The sequence below is a fragment of the Trichosurus vulpecula genome, chromosome 3 (assembly GCF_011100635.1).
Source record: "Trichosurus vulpecula isolate mTriVul1 chromosome 3, mTriVul1.pri, whole genome shotgun sequence".
NCBI classification, from domain to species: domain Eukaryota; kingdom Metazoa; phylum Chordata; class Mammalia; order Diprotodontia; family Phalangeridae; genus Trichosurus; species Trichosurus vulpecula.
The window spans coordinates 279387696-279389395 of record NC_050575.1 but is presented as its reverse complement, the minus strand read 5'-3'; positions in this window follow the sequence as shown (position 1 = coordinate 279389395).

Here is a 1700-nt window from a genome sequence, read left to right as displayed (position 1 = left end):
TAAAATGGAAATTGAAAGAATCCACAGATCACCTCCTGAAAAATATCCCAAAAAGAAAACTCCTAGGAATATTGTTGCCAAATTTCAGAGCTCCCAGATCAAGGAGAAATACTTCAAGCAGCCAGAAAGAAACAATTTGAGTACTGTGGAAACACAATCAGGATAACACAAGATCTAGCAGCTTCTGCATTAAGGGATTGAAGGGCTTAGGATATGATATTCCAGAGGTCAACAGAGCTAGGATTAAAACCAAGAATCACCTACTCAGCAAAACTGAGCATCATGCTCCAAGGCAAAATGTGGACTTTCAACAAAACAGATGACTTTCAAGCTTTCTCAGTGAAAAGACCAGAGCTGAATAGAAAATTTGACTTTCAAACACAAGAATCAGGATAAGCATGAAAAGGTAAACAAGAAAGAGAAATCATAAGGGACTTACTAAAGTTGAACTGTTTTGTTTACATTTGTACATGGAAAGATGATGAGTGTATTCATGAGACCTCAGTGTTAGGGTAGCTGAAGGGAATATACATACATACATACATACATACCTACATACATACATACATACGTAGACAGAGGGCACAGGGTGAGTTGAATATGAAGGGATGATATCTAAAAAAATAAAATCAAACTAAGGGATGAAAGAGGAATATATTGAGAGAGGGAGAAAGGGAGAGATAGAATGGGGTAAATTATCTCACATAAAAGTGGCAAAAAAAAAAGCAGTTCTGTTGGAAGGGAAGAGGGGGCAGGTAAGGGGGAATGAGTGAATCTTGCTCTCATCAGATTTGACCTGAGGAGGGAATAACATACACACTCAATTGGGAATCTTACCCCACAGGAAAGAAGGAGGAAGGGGATAAAAAAAGGGGGGACAATAGAAGGAAGGGCAGATAGGGGGAGGAGGTAATCAAAAGCAAACACTTTTGAAAAGGGACAGGGTCAAGGGAGAAAATTGAATAAAAGGGGACTGGATAGGAGGGAGCAAAATATAGTCTTTCACAACACGAATATTGTGGAAGGGTTTTACATAATGATACACATGTGGCCTATGTTGAATTGCTTGACTTCTTAGGGAGGATGGGTGGGAAGGGAAGAGGGGAGAGAATTTGGAACTCAAAATTTTAAAAGCAGATATTCAAAGAAAAACGTTGTTTTTGCATGCAACTGGGAAATAAGATATATAGGCAATGGGGCATAGAAATCTATCTTGCCCTACAAAAAAGTAAGGAAAAGGAGGATGGGGGGAGTGGGGTGACAGAAGGGAGAGCTGACTGGGGAATGCAGCAAACAGAATACATGTTATCTTGGGGGGGGGGGGTTGAAATGGGGAGAAAATTTGTAATTCAAAATCTTGTGGAAATCAATGCTGAAAACTAAAAATATTAAATAAATAATAATAATAAAGGTAAAGTACAAGCAATGATTAGAGAGATGCAGGATTCTTGGCTCAATAAGAAGGCAGATGAAATTCAGGTTTTTGCTGATAGTAATAATCCAAATCGCTTTTCGGATGCCCTGGCTATCTATGGGCCAAAGACATATTGTACTTCTGAACTACTCAGTGCTGATGGAGCCACATTGATTAGTGATAAGAATCATTTGTACATGCCTGGAGAGATGGGCTGAACACTTCCATCGTGTCCTCAACAGAATATCATCAATCAATGCTGAAGTTACTGATTGTAGACCTAAGG